At 34.6% G+C, this 27,201-nt stretch overlaps 1 protein-coding gene across 5 annotated transcripts in view; it reads left to right on the top strand.

The window, feature by feature from the left end:
- Positions 1-27,201, top strand: part of TENM3 (teneurin transmembrane protein 3) — a 1,309,047-nt gene that overhangs the window by 578,451 nt on the left and 703,395 nt on the right. For 4 of the 5 annotated variants that reach the window (XM_032684682.1, XM_032684680.1, XM_032684679.1 and 1 more), the window contains exon 8: positions 15,178-15,264. The exons of the other annotated variant lie outside the window; for it this stretch is intronic. The gene's annotated coding sequence lies outside the window, so the exon portion shown is untranslated. The remainder of the gene's footprint in view (positions 1-15,177; positions 15,265-27,201) is intronic. 5 annotated transcript variants of the gene reach the window in all.

Here is a 27,201-nt window from a genome sequence, read left to right as displayed (position 1 = left end):
CATTTAATATATGAACATTATGGACGTCTTCCTTATTATGTAGGAGGGACATAGTCAGAGTGTTTTTTTGTAGATCAGTCTTTTACTTAGTGTAGTGATCACAGGGGGGCCAATATAAGAAAGAAATGCCTGAGGCTGCTGAGAATCCTTCAACAGACCAAACCAGTACTTCCATCTGGTTGTTCAATATCACCTTTTCAGTCTCAATTTAAGCACAGGACGTGGCCCATAATTTTTGTCCTCTGGAATTTTTATCCTGTGTCTTTCAGCACACAGCTTGCTTCCGTGTTTGTACTGTCCTACAGAATGAAGAGCAATTTTTTTTCAAGACTATTGTCCTTTTATCTTCCACGGGATAAAACCAATTTTTGTAACTGCGTACTTCTTCCTCAGGCACCCACATTCTTTCTTTGACAGGAAGAAATTACTGTAAACATTGATGTAATATTCTGGTTTCATTCCTTGTTCTTCTCCATTTCTTCAACTCAGACAGTCGTTTTCCCTCTCTATTTTGTGCCTTTTTTTCTTAATTTTCTGAAAAGGTTTTGATTCTAGAATCCTTTAAACTTTTTCTGTTGTGGATTTCTATACTGTCCTTTCTGTAAAGTTTTTTTTCTGCCTGTCACTCACTGACTCCACTCCAATGAACATTCCTTTTCTCTTTTGGCCGAGCTCATTTACAAATCCTAAATGTTCCTCTCTGTCAGTTTACCTCTTTGTCTCTTTTATTATCGTTATTCTTCATTCCCAGAGCTCTTTTCTGTCACATCCTTTGCTTCTAGCCTGCTACTACTTTTCCTTAAGCTATTTCTGCATTTCATTCATATTTAATGTTTCCACAGTTCTAACATCAGTATAGTCACTTTCTTAACCTCCCAGCATAAGTAATTTCTTCTGCCTGAAATACTCTTTTTTTGAAACCATATATTGCTTTGCTACCATATGCCTACCCTTTTCTTGGGAATGTTTAGCAGTCAATGTACATTTGCTTCCTTATCCTTTACCTGCTATGTGAATTTACAGAAATCTTAGTAGTTTTTTAGCATTTAGTAGAAAAACTAGGTACACAGAAGCACAATGTACCACACAAAACAGTACTGTAACAAACCTCCAGTATAGAGCATAACCACATGTATATCAGGATGCTGGTTTTGATAATTTTTTTCTGGTCTGTTTCTGGTATAACAATACACAGTAATGTCACGAATAGGAAGGAGCAACTGCTAGCACCAAGCCTAGTTTAATTTTCCATGATGCAACCTGAAGGAAACAAAATGTTTAAATGCTAAAGCATTTTCACCAATTCAATAAACACCTCTTAAGAAGAATAGATAGAGACATTGAACTAGAACCTCTAAGAGCAAAATTATATTTTCATCCTCTCTTTTATTTGGTGCTTTGTTTATCTCAGAGTTGCTTGGTGGAATTTTTTCTCCACAGATTTATTTGTTCTGGAAAAAAAATCATTGAATAGTCTATTTTCAGGCCTTGAGTGCATGTATGAAATTTGAACATACTTTAGTATGACAAATTGGAAATATATGTAAATTTTCACTGAAGTATATATGTATACTGATGTCTTTTAGTCTTCTGACAGGTTATAGGAAATTTGAGAATTATTAGCTAACTGGAGACAAAGTTCATGAAATTACTATGGGGATGTTGTATTGCTTAACAGAATCTGATTTCATAAGAAGTAATTTTCCTTTGAGCACAGTACAATTAAGCAGCAGTTTTGTCACATTTTCCAGAACCACTGGAAAAGTTCAAGCAACTATAAACTACAGAGAGAAGCAATAAAACAGTAATAAAATTGTTAGCATTATCTATAATTAAACAGATTAACAGCCCACATTTTTATATTTGTTTTGTTTGTTCTATTTTGTTTGGGTTTTTTTTTGCCAAAGCATTTACCATTTATTTAGGAAATTACAGCTAACAGTAATACAACAAGATAGTGCTAAGATAATTTAATGACCCATTTTAATGAGTTTTTGAGGGGTTTTTATTCCATATGTAAATTTTTGAAAGAGTCTCGTAATTTATTTTTGTTTTTTTTTTTCTTAAAATGTGTCACTGGAAATGGTTTCTTTCTGTCTTTAAATCATTTACATATGCTTCATAAACAGGTGCTCCAGACAGGCCTGTAATTTTTCCAAATTGTTGTTCAGTCAAATGCATTACTCGAGCAGAGATGGGCTATTACATTTCTCTCAATTAAATTATTAAAATCCTATTTTTATGAACCTTTTAAAATTAGAAGACTTGGTTTTCAGCAGTGATGCCTAGCTTAAGATTCTTCTTTGGTGTTTTGCTTCTCTCTCCACACTAAGAAAAACACTTTTTACTACTGCAGGGTGATCAAGATGCTCGATATTTCATATCAGAATTAGCAAGTAGTTCACATTTTGTTAGGGGTGTTTAAAGTGTAAAAACACTTGCACAGATCTAGCCTTCACTAGTCATTTTCCTAAACTGTTCTGAGTCAACCCATGAACTTTTCTTACACATCAAAGCTTGTTTCCAACTGGGCATTAAAATCAGCTTAAGCCATAACTGATCCTACTTGATGTGGGGCACCATTTGCACCATTTCTAGCACCTTATTGAACTTCTTTCCCATTTCTTTATCAGTAATTTAGGAATGTATGTGATATGAAATACAAACATTTGAATTCCCTCACCCCCAAATTTTACAGGCTTCAAAAGATAAAGTGTGACTATACAACTATCTTTTTGCCTATTATTGCTATGTCTGTTGCAATTAAAAATATTTTTTTATCATACAGTCCACAGCATTTTAGAAATTTTATGAATTTATTCTAGTACTTCAGAATGCTTTCTGCATTTTGACTTACTATTTTTTCCTTTCCTTTCATGACTTAGTTAACTGAGCTCAGCTGCTCTTGCCTCTTGATTATTACTTTAATCCAGTGCAGCGGCAGACATAGCTTCAGAACGCTGATGGATGCCAACACTTTCTCTCCATTTACGCAAACCGTACTGCCTAACCTTTAGTGTAAAGCACTGTACAGAGCTTATGAACACGAGGGAATTATGTCATCAGGTATCACTGGGACAGGTAACTTTAAAGCTGTAGTGTAGACAGAAAGTAGAGCCTTACTACTGTACAGTGATTGGAAAGGTCTTCCCTGTCTTTTGAAGGAAGCTGACTTTCAGTAAGCTGTGTTCATAGTCCTTCTTGAGATGCTAACTGCTGGGTAGTATAGTGCTGTTGTATAATGGCTTAATCAATGAGTCAGAAAAAACCAAACCTTTAGTCCCATACAGAAGTTGCTATGAGGATAAAAGCAATTTATGAAGGAGTTCATGTAAATACTAAATGTATTTAGAAATTAAAGTGATTCACAATTTTCACAGATGGATAATCACCTTAATTATGATATCATGATACAAGGCCATAGAGGCTGCTATATCCAATCTTATCAGAATATTTTCTTCTCAACCCATAACTTTAATTGCATGTGTTTATCCTCATCTACTCACTGATGCTTTTTTTAATCCATTTAATGACAATCAGTAAATACTTTTTAAAAATTAATGGCAATCTCAGAGCAGGTCAGCTGGCTTTTGACTGACCCTCAGATGACTGACAAGTGGCAGCATATCTTATGTTTCTAGATCTAGCAGGAGGAAAAAGCAAACATTTAATTTCTGTCATGACTTGTCGGGTCCAGATTTTTTCATGCATTCTGTTCACAGAAAGTTTCAAATACACAAGCTTTAAAGAATTTATTTCAAATTTATTTATGATCTAATGTAATCTGCCAGTGCTTTTTATGATATACCCTTTTGGTGGTGTAAGTTTATCTATGACTTAAAAATATATTTGTATCACTGTTCCATCACCTCTATACTTCTTTTGATTCTCTTTTGGTAGGATTTTTTTTTTAACTGACTCTTTTATAATGACCAACTTATCTTTTATAAATTTACCTGTATCTACAGATATCATTCCTGTCTCCAAGGACTAATAATTGCTATGTGATTATGTAGCCTGTCTCTGTATTAATGTATTTTCCTCACCTTATGAACCATGCTGCTATTGTTAGTTTTAATAATGCAGCCCATACACCAGAAAGCTTAAACACATGCTAAATCCACATTTGAATGGCAGAGGCAATGATCAGAGCAGAGAGAAAACCTAGCGAAGATACCATCTTATTTTTATTATCCAAACAGAATATGACTACTTACCCACATTACAGTAAGTGGGTTCTGAACAGGAGTTTTATTTACTACAGAGCAAAGACTGTGTGGGCCATTTCCGATGAAATAGGTTTTAGTAATGCAGTTTTCATTGAACAAAGTTACTCAGTGAAAGCGACTTTGCAACTAGAAAAGAACTGAGAATTTAGAACAGACAGACAAGAAACGTATGTAAAATAAGGCAAGAGGGGAAAATAAGGAAGGAGAAAAGAAGAGAAAAATAACAATTTCTTTCATTTAGGGGAAGGCAAATACGCAAAGTGTGTTAATTGAAGTACCGCTCCTATGAAATGTGAACATGTTAACAGTGCAAAAGAAAGAAGTGACACTGTGCTTTAATTTCCACCTGCTTTGGTTCAGAAGGGAAAAACACACGGTTTTTTTAGATTCTAGGATAATTTAGGTGGAAAGGGACATTGGGAGTCCCTACTGCAACCTCCAGCTCAAAGCAGGATCGGTTATGATTTCAGAGGGTTGTTTTTTAATTAATTCATGTAAAAATTATTTCTAAAGCAGTTTATAATAATCTGACATCAGAAGATGAGACCTAGTACTACTACTATCACAATCTAGAGAATCTATACCAGTGTGTATTTGGTGTTCCTCTGGATGCATTTACATTAACTAGCAAACATTACACTGATCTTTTAATTATTAAACTTTCTTGTATAAATGATGCAGGATCTCACAAGCAGCTTTTTTAAGTCAAACTTCATGGTTTTGTGTCAAAGTATGCAAGGTTCCTGAGCTCCAAAAGCAGGCAAGGCATCAGAATGACTCTCTTATCTCTCCTGTTCATCAACTGTAAAGGAACTAGGAAATGGCATGTCATATCGTGTTCTCTGCCTTCCTTCTATATCTACTTAATGTGTAAATTACTTAAAAGGTATTAGATTGAATACCACGCAAGAGATGGAGAGAGAGAGAGAGCTGGGAATACGGGAAAGTTCAAGGAACAAATGAGACGTGCTGGTCAAAGCAAGACAGAGTCAGATGGCAAAGCTCAAGGGAACGATGAGATGATATCAGTTGGTGTAATAGGAATTGGCCTCAGATGGTTGCAAACTAACTATTGCCAAGGTTTTCTCTGTATAACACAGAATGTGAAAAAGAAAGACTTTAAACAGGAATTTTAAGGACAAAATGGCATCTTCATAGTACGTTAACCCTCCTACTGAGTTCTAAAGCTTTTTTACAATAAATAACTACATTTAAGGAGTAATTAGATAACTTTAAAATGCTGTAACATTAACAGTCTTTGGTTATAGCACATTTATTAGAGTAATCATCCAGCAGAATTACAAAAAGGTTTACTTTTTGGCCTTAGCTCAGATTCAGAATACCCTATAAACCTTTACACTTCTATGTATCTCAGCTTCCCATATTTAAAACAGAATGAAGACTGCCCATGTTATGTGGCACTGGTATCCTATTACTAACATACATATTTAAGTATAAAAATTATAGAATTTAAACAGTATCTAAATGATTGATCAACACTTCTAAAAAGAAAATGAGTTTTTCTTTTTACTAATGACTGAAATTCTCTTAAACCAATGAATGATTCACTTCAAATGTCATGGCATAAAAATTCAAACAATAAATTCAACTATAAATGAAATTTTCAGTTGAAAGTCCACATGCTTTTCTGTTGCTGATGAAGAGAAACTGCTTTTGTTGTGCATAGCAGTCAATAACAATGAAGTTTTTTGCTTTATTTGCTCTTTGGCAGAGAAACTAATTTTCTTTTGGATGTTTCACTTCTGGGTTTTGCACTTTAGTTTTGACTTTGTTATTTTTTTAATAGGAGTACAAGGAGTCTTTATTTTATGGTCTACATATTATAAAGCCATATACTAAATTACCACCACTGACTATATAAAATATATTGTCTTCATGTGTTAATCAACAGTGCCATTTGGGATGGAAGACAACTAAAATAAGATAACAGCACAAAATCCAAAGAATTCTAAAAGATTAATTTTTCGTGATGCTCAAAGGTGGCTATAGAAACTTTTTCTGCCATTGAGGCATATTTGAGATGTGAGAAACATTAACAATGAGGAGGGCTTTAGGTCAGGATCACTGTGCATCATAGATGGCATTATCTGCTGATTTAGCTGAGCTGAGAACTGCTGAAAAATAATCCTTTTTGTGCCCTTGTCAGTGGCTTTGGCCTAGAGTAATAGAAAATCAGCTTTACCTGAGTCAGATAATCATTACAAAATGAATTTTGTTCTTGACTCACAGAAATAATTGGGAGAAAAATATATTTGATAGATGTGATGAATATTATTTTAAGTTAAAGCTTACTGAGATGTACAAAATACTAAGTGCTGCTGGTAATTGAGCAGCTCTATGCAACTGTAAATTAGCTGCTTGAATTGAAGATAGATGATTACTAAAAGCACTTTTTCCCCCTAGAAAACTTGCAGTTCTCCTTTTCCTTAGCATTCACAAGGGGCATCCAGTTAATCATACTGAGGTCTCTCCCTTAGTGCTGCAGTAGCTGATTACCCAGCAGGAGGTGCAGTTCCAGCAGTGTAAGTCAGAATGGTGTTGGTTGTTCCCTAGGGAGGGACATCCTGTAAAAACACCAAGGTTGAGAACTGTCATATTCACAGCAGTAGGTGCATTTTCCTCAGAAATTAATGGAGCAAGCTGGGCAAAAATGTTTTTAAACTACATCTTCCCTAGAGTAAGATGCAAATTCAAAGCTCTTTTGAAGCATTGGAATGAAAGTTGAAGATAAGACTTTTTAGTTTTTGACATTGATGATATAGGCAACACTAGCACTACGAATATTAAGTTGAAATGGAAGATAAGTGGGGCAAATGTTATTCAAGGAGCTCCCAAATGCAGTCCTAACTGTTTCAGAGCTGGTTTAACTAAGGTGCTTATAATTATGGTTGTTATTATTGCAGAGTATCTGTCACACATTTCCTGTCTTCAGTTTTTTCTTACTTGATTGACAATGCTAGATTTTCTCCTGAAACAAGAGGATTGAATGTAATCTTGCCTGTTAGACTCCCATCCAACAAAAGAGGGTTTGAAAAAGGAGTGAAGCTTCGAGGTGCAGCTTTTTTTTTCGGCAGCAGTCTGAGTGCCACTTGCAGCAAGCAGTAACTCTAGTCTGCTTTCTCGGTTGCAAGCAATGCAGCACAAAGTGATTGGGATTTACAGAAATATTTTGCAGAAACATTAAGCACCCTGTTAGCTCTGTCCTCTTGAACAAAGGCATAAGAAGGATCTATTTATAATACACAGTTGCTATAGATTTCTTACCAATAGAACAAGAGAAATCCTGAAGGACTTCCTCTACTAGATTATGTAAGGACTGTACAACCTGGTCACAAATTCTGTCTCCCATGTATTTTCAGCCAAGGTCTTGTCATGCTTTCTTTGCTTCAGCTCAGTGCTGCTTTTTTTGTGCTTCTCATGTGATTCCTGTGGAAGCTCTTAGACTGTGTCTATTAACACTGGATTATAAAAACATGAATGGCCAGACGTGAAATCCATCTAGCCTGGCATACCAGAGACCTAGATAAGAGTTGAAAAAAAAGGGGGGTAAAGAGAAGAAAAAAGAAAAGGGAAAAATAATTTTCTCCATTAATTTCTTTTTTAGTCTGCAGTAGTATCTAGCTCAAGGACTTGCTGATACAGAAGTGATATCTCTGTGTAAGAATATTTCATTAAGGTTACCCAGTCTTTATTTCTTCTTTAACCAGCAGGCTCTGCTAACTCTAACTGACAATCCACTCCCTAAAACAGAATTTAAAAAACCACTGAAAATGTGCAGAGACACAAAGCTTATAAGACTTTATTCGGGTTTCATTTATGAGGATTTTTATTGCATTGTCCTGTAATTACGATCAAGTAAATACTATTACAAAGTAAAAATTATTACCTTCAAAATTGTTATAGTATACTCTATAAGTCTTTAACTTTCATAAAATATTATCCCCAATTTCACTTTGTCACCCTATCTGTAGAAATGTTTCCATCTACCTTTTCATTTAATGTATCCACGTATCCGATAAACCATAAATTAAGCCCTCAATATTAATTATGTTTTTAAAATAGCTTTTCTTTACTATTTATTCTTTGTATACCTAAAATATTTTCAATATCCATAAGTAACACATAGTCTGTTACTTCTAGAAAATAGGGACAGCATATGAGATGACAAATGTGCAAGGTGATGTCAATTAGGAATTCTGTGTCACCAAACAGTATATAAATACTAGTGTAATATATCCAAAAGTCAAGAGACAAGGCCTTCATTGTTCTTTAAAAGGACCCAGTTGTTCATGAACATATGGGAAGCTACCTTATTAATAAAATTTTTCTTCCCTAGTCATCTCAATTCTGCCAGATTGTAAATTATGCAGCCAGAGTAACTCAGTGTTTCCAGGCATTCTGAGAGATTTTTTTCTGTAAAGAACTTAGCCTAAGAGGTTTCTACCTTTTCTCTGGACATTTTTTTAGGAAAATTGATTGCATACTTCCAGCAATGTACTTAAGGAAAAATATACTTTAAAACCTAGTGTGAATTAACAAAAAGGATCTTAGTAGGCATGAGATCTCAAGTATATCATCAGTCCACTCACACAGGAAGATAGGTTCAGGTCAAAACTGAAGACTGAAAATTCCCTGGACTCTGATCTGATGTATTTTGCAGTGAAGACCTGAGCCAAATTTTGCAGTCTGAGATAATCTCTTTTAACACCTTCCAGTTAATTCTAATTTCAGTTGTATTAAAGTGTGCACACATATAAAATATGCACATTTACCCGACTCATAAGGTAAAGGAGTATACATTCCCTGACAACGATGCACTTTAATATATTGCAGTGTTTAAATTTAGATATTTGAGGCTCCCACTAGACAACAAGTTATTAAAACATCTGCCTTTCCATAAGCCATTCTGTTCACTGCCATTCCACATGTCCTTTTCTACTTCACCAGGCAAAATTGCCCAATCTAAATTTCAGCTCAAGTGTTTGATGGCTTTCACGCTGAGCTCAAACTGTTAGTGCTTCCCTGAGAGAATAGAATTGAAACGTGATTTAATCTAAAATAACAAAATAGAATAAAGGTTTTACATATAAATAAGTAATGCCCTGTATATTTTTATGCACATTTTCTTTGCTGGATTTTACATGCAGTGAAGTTAAATGTTAAAATGCATACATAACCCAAAGCTGACAGAAAAGAACATCAAGTGTAAGTTGCCAGTGTGCTGTATTAATACCTATCCTAAAATATATTTTAATTCAAATCCATAATAACTGTTACTACAAAATATATTGAAAAACTAGCATTTCTGTTGCTGCCTTTGTCCCAGACTGCTGCATGCTTGTTTACTTTTTTTTCAGGCAGGGTAATTTCAACTAGCATTCCAAAACCATTCCAAGCATTTTGTTTAGTATTTTCAAGTAACAATAGTTGGTGGTTTATATGCTCACTGTTCAGGAAAGATTCATATTTAGAGTTAGATTTTTTTCACAGAATATGAACAATTCACTTTAGAACCATAAGACAAAATTATGAACTACCTGTTACCAGTAGATATTTCAATATTTAGTGATGGTGTACTAAAAACATTTGGGTTTCTGCAGTAAAAATCATGGAATGGATTCTCACTTCTAACTAAAATCATGTGCTTGATAAGTGAAACAGAGCAGGGTCAAACTGTTGTCACTTACCTAGCCATTTTTTCCCACATCTAGATAAATGGTAATTAATCACAGCTGCTCAGATAATAAATATTTTAGTTTTGGTACTGCCCTTATAGCAATGCAGCTTTACAACACAGTGGGGAGCAGCACAACCATCAGGTTGAGAGGAATGACTATTCCTCTGTATTCAGAATTTGTGTCCAGTTCCACCTTCCAGCTGCAAGAGAAACTAATAAGCTGAATCTGATGTACAAAGGAATGCTGAGGAAAGTGAGTTTCCTCAGCTTGCAGAAGAGAAGGCTAAGAGAAAGATCTAATTCCTGTTTTCAGCTGTATCATGGTGGAGAACATGGATCTGCATCTCGGAGAGTAAAAGCACAAGATGTAATGGTCAGCTGCAAAGGCAGCTCCAACTGATCTATTTTTTTCACCAGGCAAGAGGGGCTAAGCTGTGGAAGAGGGCCCTCTGATGTTCAAAACTGGGTTTGACAAAACCCTGGAAAACATGTTTTAACTTTGGAGTAAGGGATCAGGCTAGATGACTTCCAAAGATCCCTTCCAATCTAAATTTTTCTGAGATTCCAGTCTGTAATTCATCATACAAATAAATTGCAAAGAAAAGTCTTTCAAACTTTATTTTGAAAGTTTCACTCCTGAATTCATACCATTAAGAATGTCTTCAGTTACTGATTTCCTTTTTTAACTCTACACTTCTGTTCTACAGTCTACACACTATAAGCAATTTATCTTCACTGTATTTAGGCTGTACAGTTCTAATTGTATCATTTGATACCCAGGTATCATAGATGTTATACAGTAATGGAAAGGCAAACTCCAAACATTCCATTTCCCAGGTATTAAATATGGGCATAATTTTAGGAGAATGAGTGCTTGTCCATGTTTGTTTGGCAAAGCATTTTCACAAGAGGCTGAGACTTGTTAACAAGCTGATCCTGAACTGTCATTAAACTTTAAAATGTACAAGAATAAAATTCAAATCTTAGTTGCTGCCTGAAAGAAGTCTCCCAGAAGACTTTTCAAAATGTTTTCTTTTCCATTAACACTATCAGTTGTCAAACTACAAGCCTATAGCATGACCATTTCATTATGTATTAGCTAATCAGACTGTTGAACCATACTTTTTTTTTGGAAAAAAAATTATATAGAATATGGACACAAATAAATTATCTCAAACAAAACCAGCCGTGCCCCAGAAATTTATGTAACTTCATAATTTCACCTAAATTCCAGAACTGGAAATGTGAAGTCGTTTGCACTTTGGCGAGTAAGATCCAAATCATCCAAATCACATATTTATTCTGTGAATTTAAAGAGATAGACATTTTTTTCCTCAGTCATTAATATTTCCTGCTTACCTTTGCTCAAGAGTAGAGACCCAGGAGGAGAGATGGTTCTCCTAGCCTCAAGGAGTAAGCATGGGAGCCAGAACAGCAGAATCACAACAGGAAATATCTTGTCCTATGCACTATGAATGTGGAAAGCTGATAGGAAAAGGGTCCCTTATGAGATATGAAGGACAATTATAAAACTACTCCTCATTCATTCTACTCTATTGCCTACATTTAGCAAAATACTATATGTGCTGTAGGTGGTATAAATATCCCATATTTTCTTTTCTGGCAGGTGTCACAAGTCATTTTTTCTTATCTACTTTGTGGTTTTTTGCAGCTTGGCCCATGCATTCCACTTGTGCAAAATTCCAAACTTAAGTGAAATATCATTTCCTTTGCAGTCAGTAATTTAACATTCCAGTGGGCTGGAAGATGAGCACTTCACAGAATCGTTTGATTTTCCTAATGTGAAATGTCTACATAGGGCACAGGTAGTAAATTACTACCTTTGGCTACCATGCTCAGCTGATGAAGCTGAGCTGAAGTATTATTACCTTTCTTGATGACATGAAGTCATTAAAACATTCTGTGGTTTGAGATACAATTTTAACACTCACAGGAAATAAGAGTTTTAGAAAGTGTGGTGCTGTCAGCTTGTAAAAGATCAGACACGTGGCATGTGCCTGCAAACTACATTGGCACTGTTTAACTTTGTGAGGCATGGACAGATTGAAGATCCCGTAGAATGTGCTCTGAAAAAAGAAACAAAATCATAACTGTAGGAAAGAATAAGGTGTCATAATTGTATTCGTGGTCGAAATAAGAATAATGGATGTTACTCTTGAAGGAAGATTATTATTACTTCTTCATTACTTTCTAGTCTTGAATTTATGTTCCACATCTCTCAAGCACAAAATCATAAAAATTATCCTTAGTTTCCTTAATCCATACCCTTTCTGAGCTTTCATGACAACATTAATTTATGTTTTTATTTTTCAGTCAACTTCTATTATTATGCTATCTAACTGTATTAATGAAATATAAAGTGTAAAAAAATTAGGCATTGTTTTAATTAACTTTTTTATGACATCTTAAGGCTACTAATATATTTTTAGTGCATATATTGAAAGAATGTAAGCAGATGAGTAGAAAGCTCTTAAAGCTCTGTATGTGTGACCCTGAATACAGGTATTTTTGATTTTTCATTTTCTGTGTAACCTAGCATATTGCCTGTTTCCCCAAATTTATTAATATCCTGTGGATACAGTGCTTGTTTGAAGGTGAATGAAAGTCCACAAACTCCCAATTATTTTCAGTTTGGCACTTGTTTGATTAGAGTGCTATTGTCTGTAATTTTTACACTTTTTCTGAGTCTTCAAAGTGCATGATTCATGCCTTGAAAATGGGTTGTTTTGTGTTTCCCAGCACTGCTTTTTTTTTATCCCTGCCAGTTATAACCTGATAACCTGATTTCATACTGTGCTTTAGCACAACAATACAGTCATCAAACTAAAGCAACGCAGTAAGTGGGCACATTAGCCATCACTTTACTTGATCACTTGGGAGAGATTAAATTTATTCATTTTCAGAACAGATAATGAAATATTTAAAACATTTTAGAGTAAACGGTGGCAGCATTTTGAAGCTCTGGCATGCTCTTTGCCAAAGCAGTGTACTGTATACTTCACATGTAAGTCTCTTGTGCAGATGTTTGGGAAATTTCTGCAGGTTTTTTTTTCATAGGCTCATTTGCATTTAGTTTATCTAAAGTGAAATCCATTCAATTTTATTGAACTGTAATTCTGGTAATTTACAATATTTACATGCTGTGGTTAGATTGAAATCAGTCCTTAATTCAAATTCAATCTAAATTTACAGCATAGTAATTAGGGCTTTGTAACTGACACTAGGGGCCTATTGATTTAATGAAAAACTTAACCTTACAGTAAGTGTTTAATTAGTTGCTGCAGTAGATTCTGCGATGTCCTAAATTGTGGACTTTGGAGAATTAGGTACTAATTTAAATTACATTGCTATATAAAGATCAGAACTATTTTTTAAAAGAGCATGTAACCCTACAGATGAATTAATTTCTTAGTCTTTGGAAAGGATAACAGCAAAAGGCAGTAATCAAAGCAATTGCCTACCCTTTCAGAATACAGGTAAAACCATGCTAGGTATCCTGGAAATTATGACCTACCTTGGTAAAATATTCATTTGAAGAGTTAAAAAAAAAATAGTCAGTGAGATTTTCTTCATGTAAATTTTCCCCAGGAGGTAAAATTTGGAATAATAAGTATGACTATATATTAAAGATGTCCTCTTGAAGAATAAACAAAGAAAAAAAAATCTGGTTTTTCAAAAACAGTTTTCAAAAAACTGTAAAACCCAATATGTTTGTATTCACTCTGGGACAGATATGTGACAAAAAATGAGTGTTAGCATCCATTTTATAGATAGAAAATGGTATTTTTATTTAGAAAATACTCAAATGTAGTATGCAGTTATTGTATTTCTCCACTTAATAAAATAACTCAATCTAGATCAATCTCATAAATTTTCAGATTAAGAAGTAAAGAATTTCTAGTAACAACAAGTGGTTTTTTCTTCCTATTTCTCTCTGTTTTTGTTATCATGGCTTAGTACAGCATGGACACTGAGTCAAAAGTTGGAAGTAGATGTTATTTTCCAGATCCACCATTAACGTTTTGGCTTGATGTATAGCCATTGTAACAAGTTGCAATCCATCAACATGTCAGTACACACTTATCTCAAAGCCCTTCCTAGTAAGTTTGCCTCTCTTTTACTGCCAAGTAAACCAGGCTGGAGCAGCAGTGACATTGCAGCTTTTTTACCATGCTGCCTATGTGTATGCTCCTAGCCCCTGGTAATCACAGAGTATTTTGTAGTAGATCCTCTTAATATGTAAATTTTTAGTGAGCCATAAATTTTATATCCATAGAGAATCATCTAGAAGATCATAGTGGATTTCAGTAATTATGATTCTACTTCATATTTGCCTGATTAACATGAATTCATCACCCGTTTGCAGCCTACACTTGACGTTGTGGGCAATGAGGAAGAGATCATTCAGCCAAACACTATGATACTATATTGTGTATACACAGAGACCAAACTAAGGTTAAACAATGGGCCATAAGTTTCAAGTTCCTTGGCTTTTTTAGGGAGGCCCTTAAAGCCTTTTCTGAAGGGACTGGATGATTTCTACCCTTGAGAAACTGATTCAATAATCCTGCTTGCTCTGTCACTTCTCTTCTTGGTTCCTATAACAAGAGGACAGATATATCTGCTGGTGTTGCATGCTCTGCCCAAGAACTGTGCATTCAGGGGACAAAGGAGGTGTAGGTAAAGAGAGATAGTTTAAGATAAAGGTAACTGAAGATCAGGAGCTAGCCTCAACTCTGTTCCCGATTTTCTTGCCTGCAGTGAAACACCATTAGGATCTACATCAGTCAGTGGCAATGCTATGGAAGCTATCACATCAGGTATGAAAAAGCCCAAAATGTTATAGTTTGCAAAATTTTCTGCTTCCTGGGACAAAGAATGAAAATAAAGAAGCAGGAAAAAAGGGACGCCTTTTTCTAACACTTGGTATTAAGACAATGATTAAATAATCAATGAATATTTCCAAAGGAATTGTCTGAAATGTACTTTATAATATTTAATTGAAACAAGATAAATATAGCAATAACTTAATACTCACAGCTCAGCCATGAAGCATTCTACAGGTATGATACTGAGGCACAGAGAGACAATGGTTTTTTTCGGGTTTCACAGGCAGTCTGTATCAATCTGAAACATATAACTTCTCTAAGTGAGTTCATAGAATGTAACACAATAGAAACTGAGACTGCTGATCAGAGATGCAAAATCCCTATTTTTGTTTTGTTACAGGAACTACATTTCTCCATGATTAGACCTTTTAATAGTTCCGTTTGGACAACATTTCTGCTGAGCTGTCATTGTGCTGAGCAAAGGCTGGTATGAAATCCAATTTCAATATATTTCCAAAAAACATACTTCTTATAGAATTCAACTGAAATTATGTGTTTTATTAAAACTTTTAGTTATTTTTTTTTTATTTCAAATGTACTGTGTTTTTTCCAAAAGCAAAAGAATTTTCTTTTTGGTGTCCGACCTGAGTGGGTTTTAACCTCTCTGTTATACCGTTTGTGGATTTTCTGGTCATTCTATGTTCATAAGTCTGGTCATAGTAATATTCCCATGTGAGATTTTTACACAAAAGTCATGGAACTGAGAAATCTGCTGAAATATTGTTGATATGTTTTATCTGTTCTAGTATGGAGAAAAAGGGAAAAAAATTCATGTTGTCATTGCCTTTTTTTGGTCTGCCGATACAGAAAGACATAAATAAAATACAGATATAGGAAAGAAAATATTGATCTGCATCAATATTTATTGTAAAAATAAATAATTCTTAATCTTTATTCTTTTTATCAGCAAGTAGCCATTAAAACACATGCAAACTATTGTCTTTCATTGAGTAAAGCAAGAATAGAAAGTAGATGTTTTGGTCCTGATCCTGATCCTTGTAGGCTAAGATACACTACTTCTCTTGATCTTTATCATTTTATGAATAAGTCTGCAGAATGTCACACCAAACACTTTCTATATTCAGAAGTGATAAATGGCTTCTGCCTGAATTACCATTGCACCACAGTGACACACATCACCATCAAAACCAGTGCTCAGAGCTAGATGTCAATGTGCAGTTTAGGGGGCAGGTCAAAATCTCAACTGCAACAAGCGGATTAGTTTCAAATCTTGCTATTTCAAGAAAAGGTCATATTTATTTTTCAAAGAAAGGAAAATAAACGTAGCACCTGAATAATTTTAACCTGTCTCAAGTAGAGTATATGTAAAAGAAATAAAGACAGGGAAGGGAAAGGAGGTACTGTGTAATCAGGTACACGAAACTGCAAAATAATGATGAAACAGAAAAGGAAAAGCACAAATAACAGAATGAAACTTGAAGAATTATGTACATGGACAGTAACATCAGAAAAGTCACAAGTTCCATTTTTAAACATACTATATGTCATCAATGTTTTCCCAATAGTAGTCATCTGTGATATATCTTTCTAGAAAGGGAGACTTATTCAGATGTTCAAAGAGTCCTAGAACTAACCCTCCACCTACAGTCCTTTTGCCCGTGGTTACGGGTTTTGATGAGTCAGCTTGTTTTATCAGCAAAAGCAGCTTCATTAGTCAGTATGGTAAGCACAATTTCAGCATAGAAACTTACGACATTTGTTCCTTTGTCATTTTTAGTATGTTAAAACATACTGAAAGCATATTGGGGTAATGCCTAGCAGTTTGCAGCAGTAGACTCAGCACATTCAAGCTTTTTTGGTTTCCCTGAACTGCCAAATTAGAAGCCAACATTACCAACATCTCCATAGGTTGATATGATGAATATTTCCAAGAATAGTAAGTTAGTAGAAGGATTTCTGTGTCCTAATGACACTTAATTTATGGAATATGCCTTTTTAGGAAACACTGGAAATTGAAGATAACTTTCATTAAACGCAAGGTGATAAAAATTGTGATTAGTGCATAAATAGCAACACAGAGTAAAAATTAAATATATGCTTATCAAGTTTTCAATATATTTCAAGTTATAAATTCAATCCATAATGAAATTTGTTCTATATATAGCAGACAAAAAAAAGGTGTTTGAACCAGCATAAGAAATGTTTGTGATTTCCCAAATTAGGAAAAGCCAGATTCATGCCATGATTCTCCATGACTTGTCACAATTCGTGCCATGACAACATGCTCTGTGGTTTTGAAAGGTTAATCACAACCAAATACAGATTGAAAGGAAGGGAAAGAGACAATATGTGACATTTAAGGGTTGCATTATCCTGCTTTCTCTCAGACTTTAGGGCTTAGAACTGCTCATTTATACTCTACCAACCAAACTGTACTGAAACAGAAGTAGTTTTTAACAGGAATAAAAAATTGCTTGGAAAATAGGAAACTAACCTATTTTTCTAAAAAAAATAGCCCTGTTTCTTTTGGGATACTTTCAAAAATGTAAGGCACAATTAAAAAGAAATGGAAAAGGAAGGCACCGAATTCACTGTGTTCACTGTGGTTTTTCCTCTGTGGTCTGATCATAAGGCTGCTCACCCACATTTTGGAAAACTGATTCAATTTCCTTGAATCCTTTCTTCTGGCTCAGAAGAGATCTGAATAGATATCTGCTCATTCCAGATGAATACTCTGACTCCAGCGTTTGCCGGTATCATTTGCTCTTGTCCTTCTCCTGTTGCTTTTGTTCCTGCTGCTGAGCGAATGTAGAGTGACCACAGAGTAGTGCCCTAGCTACTGGCTTGACTTCATGTCACTGCATGTATCCAGCTTTTCTATACAAAATTAAAATTAAGTAAATCATTTAATTACACAAACAAAACCAAAGAACCTTATCTCAAACCAATCGTAAAGTTTCAAGATAGGTGCAAGCAGCTGCTGGAGCTATTCTGAAGTCTGGCAAGTGGTCTAGTAACCACGGCAGTGTTGGATCAAGGGTTGGACATGATGATCTCGGAGACCTTCTCCAACCCAGTTGATTCTATGATTCTAGGATAAGTAAGACTGTGATTTATGCCATTCTTATATTATAGGTGTAACAACAGGATTTCCTTGGTATTATCCAGCTTATTTAAAAACCCTAGATCCTGTGGAAACAGAACACCATGAAAAGAATAAGGAAAAATGGACCCTTTTAGACACTGCTGAGTTACAATTCAAAGCTATTAGTCATCGGGAACCTGAGATGCCATTGCTGTTTATTTCAGCTTGGATTTCAAGTAAATTTTAATAAATTTCAATTCAATTTTATTTGAAACTCTTCATGACATGGAAGTTTGGAAATTTAAATAGGTATTTATTTTTTTTCCCTCAAAAAGACAATTTACATGTTCTACCATTTCATAGTTTTCTAATGGGACATCCTTCAGTAACCTTCATTTTCTATCTTTTAAAAAATAAACAGGCTGATTGCACAAGGTTTGGTGAATTTTGTTTGTTGTAGTTTAAAGTCTTACTACTGTCTATGAAGTGCCCTTGATGTCATAATGTTGTTGGCATTCTCAAGAACAGTGTTCTGGTATTGAAGAAAAGATATTTTCCTTTATAGATGGAATGTTTGTTGTCATGAAATATCATTACAATAACAAACATTATAATAAAACGAGCATGCCCTTCTGCCTGCTGCCATTACGTACATATCAGTATGATAGGAGAATGAAAGCAAATGTGATGTGATAGGTTAAGAGAACATGGATACATAGTTCCTGGCTTGTGATAGTTTTCATCTGCAATTAGGTAGTTCTCTTTCTTTTCTAATACAAGAATTTTCCATTTGTATTTGCATGTGTCAAGACAAAGACAAGGAGAGTGTAACAGGTTCTATATCTGAAAACATAACAGACGATTTCCCAACCTTACAATAAGCTAAATAGTGTAATGGTTTCCACAAGATCATGGGATTTTATTTAAATGGTAAATAGATAAATGAGATCAAATGATAAGACTGCTTTACTCTCTGTTTTTAAATTTGTGCCACTTCTGCCCAAGGCAGAATAAGCAAGCTTAAAAGTTCAATTCATGCAATAGCAAAAAAAAGGTAGAAAAATTGTAAAGCAGCTCACTGTACCATTTATGCTAATAATCAGTGCTTTTGAATATGTTTTGCATTTTCCATAAATTCCCACCAGATATATACATATATATGCATGTATATTTATATATACCCATACATTTCCAGTACCTTTGTTCTTTTACTGGCATAATGGCTAAAAAGACATTGTAGTGTTTAAAATTTAATGAAGAATTTTGGTTCACACAGTGAAATCCTAAGAACTTATTTTGACAATAAAGCATTGCTGAGATCATTCCTCCCAAGACAGTACAAATATACATTCTAGATATGCTTCCAATCAACATGGTGTAAAAACAATTAGTAATTCATTATTATCCACTGTCTTTATATCAAACATCCAAGCTCCACGTAAAAAGGTTTTTTTCTTCTTCTTTCATCAGCTTTTCTTCTGTTGTTTAATGCCACCTTATTAACATAATACAGAGGGGTGGGTTAGAAATATTATGTAATAATTTTTACAAACTCTACAGATAGTTTACCTACTTTTCAGCTATATTTCTCTTCTTTTGCCTAAAGTAAAGCTGATCAAACTTTTGAAAACAACACTCTCTTTTCAGTATTTATGGAAGATATTTCTATCACTTGAATTTCTGAAGTCTTTCATCTAAGAGTCAGAACAGTCATTAGTTCCCTGTTCAAGACTAATCCTCCTGTTTGCAAATTATTTAAACCAGCATGGGGTGATATTAAAAAAACTCTTAGTAAAGTGAAAAAAAAAATTAGTATCCAACTAAAATAACTTTTAGGGTTAATAACAGGTCTAATGTCTTAATGTGATCTTTTCTGAACTGATTACTTTATAAAAGGGCCATCTCTAACACCTACATCTGTAGAAAGGCAACTGTTATTTGCAGAGCTGAACAAGTAGGTCCCTAAATTACTGAAAATGTGCAAATCCTGAATTTAATTGATATGTATACCTCACACATTTGTTTCCATAAGGAAAGTTATTCAGACTTGAGGTCAGCTCCACTCTGAAAACCAGATGAGGAGATATAGGTATGCTCTGCTTCTCTGAAGGCCAAGGAGGGTGTCCTGCCTGCCTGGCTGACCATCCACACTGTGCAGGGCTCCTGGCCTGCACCAGCAGAAGAGAATAGGTGTAGCTATATGCATTCTGCCCACAAGTTGCATGCAACTTGCCTGGCCAGCCAGCCAGCCAGGGAAGATGTTCATGTGTGTTAAAGTGTAGAAACACGTTGCTTTCTACACTCTCACCCACTGGCTTTCCTTTCTTTGTAAACATAATAGAAGTACCAGTGCGCTTCTGTTTTACTCACGTGTATTGTTTGTCCGCGTTCCCATTTTCTGGCAAAGCAATCTATGCCTTTTTCTGGTATTTGGGAAAGGGAATTGCAAAGTGCTCTGAGGTTTGTGGAGAGGTATAGGGAGAAGGAGAAGAGCAGGTTACTCGGAAGGAGGAAAGTAAGAAGGAAGATGTAGAAATCAGGATAATATTACAATAAAGGAGAGAGCAAGGGTGTTACAGCTGTACGACAGGATCTGGATGACTCAGTGTAACTGAGAAAGCCTGAATATTTTAGGCTAGAGTCAACTATTTTGTGCAAATTGTCCCGTTTGGCAATATTGAAATTTTATCTTTAGGGAAACTCATTTTTAAAGAGGGAATAGACAACTGTAATCATTACTTTGAAAAATGTTCCCTCCCCATTTGTGTTCTAGTTGTTTGTACTGCCAAGATACTGTACAACATAAATCTGCGAAGAAAGCTGAAACTGGTTATTTGGTGTCCAAAAAGAAAAAATCTTGACACCATTGTATGCTATACTTAATTATAAAAATCTGTCAGTTCTTTTTACTATTTATACTAGTTTTATGCTCTGTCTCTGTTTCAAAATGTGTAAATATTGAAGTATTGCTGAAGACATATAGTGTGACTCCAAGCAAGTCATTTTTATATCATAGGGCCTTGGTCCTTCATCTATTAAATGGGGGTATTTCTACTTCCTTCATCTTGCCATTTGTTCTTCTTGTTTTCTGTATTCAGGTTTGGATTTTTAGCTCTTTGGGACAGGAACAGCAGCTAACTACAGAAAATTGCAAAACACATACAGTGTATTGTTAATATAGCTGGATGTTAACACAGTGCAAATATATAATAATTCTTAGTCAGTTTGTGATTATATAAAGAGTTTCCACAGATCAAAATATTTATTCTTTTCTGCATTCAGTTAAGCAGAGATGAGAAGCAGATAGTGGACCTAATGTTGAAAATACTTTGGGTTTTTATTGCACCTGTGCTGATTTGAATCTGCATGCTATGCTGACTTTATACCTAAAATGATTATTTTATGGTTCATGTTAAGGTGCAGCAAAAATTTCATAAGCATAATCATACTTGAAAAGTGTTGTCTATGCATGGCAGGATTCTCCTAACAGCTGAGCCAGGAATATTTCTGCCATTGAAGAATCAAATATCTTCATTCACCTTTCTCCAAAGATATCAAAGCCAGTATCTTTTTCATGTAGAATACTTTGTGCATTCCAAGAGCTATGCAATTCTTAAAGCCTCAGAGGTTTCTGATAAACATTCAGATAACGATAAGCTTGCTAAATTCATTTTATAATCTCATTAATCTGTGACCATCTTTCCATTTCAGTTTGGAGAATGGCTGAGACTACCACTGTGCTGCATTGCTTAAATATTATGATCATGTTTTCATGTTTTCTTGATGTGAATAACTGTCATTATCTCTGAGGTTTTAAATTTTGTACAGATTTCAGGATTTTAGAAGTTCATATTTTGATCACTCAAGATTCTGAGTAGTAAGGATGTTTTTTCCTGTACATTCATTCAGTCATTTAATAAGAGTAGAGAGTTTTATAGAAATCCTTTCAGTAAACATTGTTTACCCATCTTTTGCACAAAATGAATCAAATGTCCTATATAAATCACATTATAGAAGTATTATCCTGTCACTGAGGCAAGAACTTTATACAGACCATTAGCACACCAAATTACACCTGCACCAACATTTATCATCTGTTTGCAATGTAGGTGACTCCAAACCATCTGCACACTGCAGCATGGACATCACATCTACCCTGGCAGTGAGATTGCAAAGCCAGTTCCGGATAGAGTGGAAAGGACACTGCTACAAAGGAAATGTGGATTTATAGCAATTAAGAGGACACAACGAAAAGGTCAGGACACATATCCTGGTTTTTGGAAATTTAGAAGCTAGCTGGGAAGCAGTGTGAAAACACTTGAAGGGTTAGGGATTTTAGTCCTTAATCCCTAATTGACACAATGTGGTTTATGCAGAGATGATGAGTCTTCCTGATTCCTCTGTATCCCAGATTGTTTCCTCAGCTTTTTCCTCTCTTTCCAAGAACTAATGAGACAATTTTCCTTATTCATACCTCATCCTAGAACAACCATGACTATTTAGAAAAGCAACCAACCATACAGAAGGTCCTGCCTGGCTCATTTACAGCGTTGGGCTACAACATTCTTGGTCTATACAATTTTCACATGATTCAACTGCTAAATTCTTAGCAAATCTCTAGTGAGTATAAGCAAATTGAAGTTCCCAGAGACCAGTAACATGTCCAAATTTGTGTTTTCAAAGGGTCAATAACAAAAGTTCACTGACTCATCCCTTAAGATTTCAGTTGCCTACTTCAGAGAATGAAAGGTGTATGACAAATCTAATTGTATGCATTGCTGCTTCATGATGATGTGAAACAAGGCTGTCTATTTTGTGGCTTTGGGGATCTTTAACAATGGGTAAGTGCTAGCTTATTAAAATGTTCTTTCCTCAAAAGTCATTAAGAAAATGATGACTGAAAGTTTTGAACTAAAAAAGGACCATAACTCAGTCATTGTTCAAATAACGTACTGCCTAATAGAATAAAATATAGTTAGACCTCAAGGCATATTCTTCACTTCCAGGATATTAATGACAATTGATGGAGATTCAGCAATCATTCTTTTCTATTTAGAGTATGTTCATCATTCTGAGTGTGTTAAAGAAAGTGAGGGAAGATAAATACTTATTAACTTTAATCAGTACTACATAGCCAGACACTCTTGACTTTTGCTTCTGATGAATTTATCTATCTCCACTCTTAAAATAGTTTTATTCATTGGGCCTTCTTTGGCAACCAAATCTCAGAAAAGTCTTGCATGTCAGCAGCAAGAATCTAGTAGGCAATATTCTAACACTATTTCTGTGAAATAGTTTCCAGATTATTTCCTTTTTTTATATTTTGCAACCCTTGAGTTACTGAGTACCATTAAAAATGGTTTACTATCTTATATAAGTTTAAATAATATTCTCTAGATTTCGCATAAAATACAAAAGAAAAATTAGAAACTTATTATAGGAAATACTAGTTGAAAAAGTAAGAAGTGCATTTAAAAGTATATTGCCTACCAAATAGTAGCATTGAGACAAATTAAATCAGTGGGACCTCTTTTCTGTTTAATTATTTTTCAACCCAAGTAGAGGTGCTTGAAATGTTCTTTTTATGTCACACTTTGGGGTACCTTAATTTAAATTATTGAGAATCAAGAAGGTCTAGAATTAGAGAAAACATGAATCACATCTTTTGAAAGCCCTCTAAGACAACCAAAAATCAGTGGCACCACAACTTTTAGGTATTTTTCAGAAACTATGTACCTATTCTATATGCTTTGATTTGGTTTACCTCTACTTTGATGCAATAATAGTATTGACATATTAATGTTGATGTTATCTTCATGAGTAATTACATCTGAAATTCTGAATACACATTTTTATTCTTTTGTGTGTTACTTTTAAGAATAGCTTACAAATTTCTGATAAACGTGATGTCAGACACCGTAGTCCCACACTACTCTAAAGAGAAGGATACAAAAATCCCTGAATATACTATCCACAGGCCTTAGGAAGTGTTTAACTTAGGAAATGGTTTGACATCAGGGACTCCTTTAGCTCCCCCCAGGACCCCCTTAGTTTCCTGGGAAACAAGGACATCTGAAGGATGTTACTAGATATCTAAGAAAATAAGTCAGGAAATATATGAATTATAACTAATACTATTTTATTGGTATGAAGGATTTTCCAGTTTGGAATATTTTATCTAGGACAAGCTATTAAGTTGGAATTGTTGTAGTACCTTTTTATTAAATCTTTTCAGATTAACTGCTTGCATGTGACAATAAGAGGAATTTCTCAGCACTCCACAGTTCTTGGAAGCAGTGATTACATATAAGGGAAGGAGACGATTTCTACTGGCACAAATACAGACATTTCCTATATGCACAGCTGTAGTCACTGAGTGCAGGGAGATAGATATAGCTGGTTCCTGCTATAAAACTGAACTGCATAAGATGATAACCGATGGCAACAGCCCTTTTTACACAAGCCAGAGATGTTCACAGGCAATTTGTGGAGAACAGTAGACTGAAAATATTCATAGAATATGTGGCATAAGAGATTAGCAAATTTCAATGGAGTTTTTAGAGTTTATTGCTGTAGAACAAGTTACTGCAGAGCTTCAGTACCATATGATCCTTTGGTCATTTTTGTGTGCTATGTTGACATCCAGTTATAGCAATTATTATAAGAGCATGTGATTTCATATGCCATGTATAAACTTTTCTGGGGAAAAGACCCTTGACAAAAAGTAGGGTAGGCTAAAAATAAGAAGTTAGAGAGACAGAGAAACTATTTCAATTCAGGACATCAATTAACACTGATTTGCACTGGAGTGCGTTTGAAAGTACATGCAATATTCACATGCCAAATGAATTCATTAAAGACCAGTGTGATTACAGTGAATGTCAAATGAATTAATAACAATGGGACCTTTAAGTGTTACCATTAATTTCACAGTGTGTTGCTGTTTTATACTTATGGGCTCTGAAGCTAAATGACACTCTACCGTTGCCCTAGTAGATTAATTGTGCATTAATAATCTATGGGTGGGCTAGCAATCTGGTGGGCACTTACATTTCATTGACACTTAGATATGAAAGATCATAATTTCCAGTTTTCAGTCAGGAAAGCCATTTTAGCTTTAAAATAGGCTCACAACATTTCTTCTATATCAGAGTTCTTAAAAAGCATTAAAGTTTTTGTATTCTGGTCCACATGGAAAAAATAATCATGATTAAAGAATTAAATATTTGTTTGGGGTTTTTTTCGGTACATAGCTATCCATCTTTGAAATATACCAAGGATTTCTGCCTGCTAGTAGACATCCTGGTCTGTTCAGGGCATTTCTTTTGCTGTCTAATAGTTAAGACTACTTGAGTTGACCTTTGTTTTGGATGCAGGGGTTTTTTGTTTTGGTTTTGTTTGTTTGCTTGGAGCTTTGGGGTGGGGGTTTGTGGTATTTAGATTGGTTAACTTTATGAGGCTATCACTGTTAAAAATGTATGCTTTATTTCAGAGCTTAGAAAGTGCATACCGTTTTATGTACCCAATATTTTTATATGCCCCACCTTAAAAAGAAATAGAGTTCAGCTTAAATGAGAGGTGAAAAAGAGAAACCTTTTTATACAGATTGATAACTAATAAGTTGTATGTTTCTATTTCCAGTTATTGAATTTTCTTGTCATATAGGGAAGGGGAAAAATCTTCCTATTTTTCCAGAAGAAAAACTAGTCTAATCTCAGTTATTTTTTAGGCTTTTTTTGTTTGCTTGCTTTCAGTTTTTTAATCCAACAGAAAGGTAATTGATCTCAGACCTATTTAGGATTCGGATATGTGCATGTAAAGACTTATGCTATTGCACATGACCCTTGTACCAATGTCTAAAAACTCTTCTGGATACTCTTGTAAGAAGGCAATTAATCTGTCAATAATTCAGGTTTAAACATTAGAATGGCACATTCCCACTTAAATACATTTGTAAATAAGTCAGTTTGTGCTACAAGATAGTAGTCTTCATGAAAATTTGTCATAACTCATTACACTGCTAATAAGCCATTCAAAAAATACATATTTATCTTATAAGTCATTAACCAAATTTACTAATCATCTAGGTATTATGTTTCTTTATACCTTAGTTTTATAGAATGAGATATACACATATAAACACCAAGATATTCTATTTATGTCTCAACTAGAGATGATAAATGGGCCATCAATCACATATTTATAATTTTATCCATTAAACACTCTTTCTATCAAGCTTCCCATGACACTTAAGTACTTAAATAAAAGATAGGAAATCACTTAGGAGTATTTTGAGTTTAAAATGAGAGAAAGTATTGTCATACTGAATCTCCTTCTAATTTTAGAAATGTTCCTCCTGTTAAACACACTAGTTTGACTCAGAAACATTCCTCACATTTTATACATAAGAGTGAGCAGATACTGCCAGTTTGTGGTGATGGCACACAGAATATACACACATGTGCACACATAGATACACGATGTAGAGTACTTATGTTCTGCACTGCATATGCAAGTGCAGGAAAGTGTAGCCAGATCATCAATCAAACTTTATACCTTTAAGATCCTTATGATCTTAAAGGTATTCATTGTTGTGAATTCCATTTATAAATCAAATATTTATCATGTAACACAGGCAAATCACCGATGAAAACACAGTCATATTTTGCATTTTGCTGAAATCGAAATATGCATACATGCACAAATTCCCTATTCTTTACCTGCTGAGCTTTTATGCTTCTATGTATTTACATTTGTGTTTGATTTAACAAATGGAGATTGTCACTTGCTCAAGCTCATTCAAGATAAAAAAACAAAGCCAGCTTTACCCAGCTGTAGGGAACTGTCCTTATCTCCCTTTACCTTAGCAGTACTGCTTGAACTGTCTTGTTGTGGAAAAAAATATATTAGGTGAGATTTGTAGGCTGTGATAAACTGACCAGTTTTGTTAGACTCAGAAATAGAATAGTTAACATAGGCAGTTAGCAAAATACTCTATTTAAACCAATCTGATTAGAATTGTAACAGCTATGAGGTATGAAACAGGCTTAAAAGCTTTTCAGCAAAAAGACTATCGTAGAGCAGCTAAACTAAAAATTCTGACATTTGGCTGTTGTCATTTCAGTTAATCTCAGCATTCAGAATTGATACTGAGAACCTCAAGTGATGCTTTTATTTGTATGATCAATATAGGACTTCATTGAAAACCATCTAGTTTAAATTCTCCAGCACTGCTCCAGAGCTCTCATTCATATGATAGTGTCAACAGTTCTCCTGTAGAAGCTAAATGGAAGCAACAAAAGCATTTATCTTATTATC

This window comes from Chiroxiphia lanceolata, chromosome 4 (genome assembly GCF_009829145.1).
Source record: "Chiroxiphia lanceolata isolate bChiLan1 chromosome 4, bChiLan1.pri, whole genome shotgun sequence".
NCBI classification, from domain to species: domain Eukaryota; kingdom Metazoa; phylum Chordata; class Aves; order Passeriformes; family Pipridae; genus Chiroxiphia; species Chiroxiphia lanceolata.
This window is presented reverse-complemented; position numbering and strand designations above follow the sequence as displayed.